The sequence below is a fragment of the Apis dorsata genome, unplaced genomic scaffold (genome assembly GCF_000469605.1).
Source record: "Apis dorsata unplaced genomic scaffold, Apis dorsata 1.3 scaffold_77, whole genome shotgun sequence".
NCBI lineage: Eukaryota > Metazoa > Arthropoda > Insecta > Hymenoptera > Apidae > Apis > Apis dorsata.
Genome location: NW_006263375.1, coordinates 658,250 through 658,478, shown reverse-complemented (window position 1 = coordinate 658,478; position 229 = coordinate 658,250).

The window sequence follows — 229 nt, the reverse complement described above, 5'->3', positions numbered from 1 at the left end:
TCTCTCTCTCTCTCTCTCTCTCTCTCTCTCTCTCTCTCTCTCTCTCTCTCTCTCTCGAGGAGAGAGATATTTGGACGCGTGGGCGTCGCGACACGTGGTGATTATATTATATGCCACTTTTCCCGCTCTCCTCGCTTCCTCGATATATTGTTTGATATTGTTGGAGGATTCGTTTATTTGAGATTTGAGAAGGTGGAATCGCGCGCGTGCAAGTTGGGGCGTTTTCGGG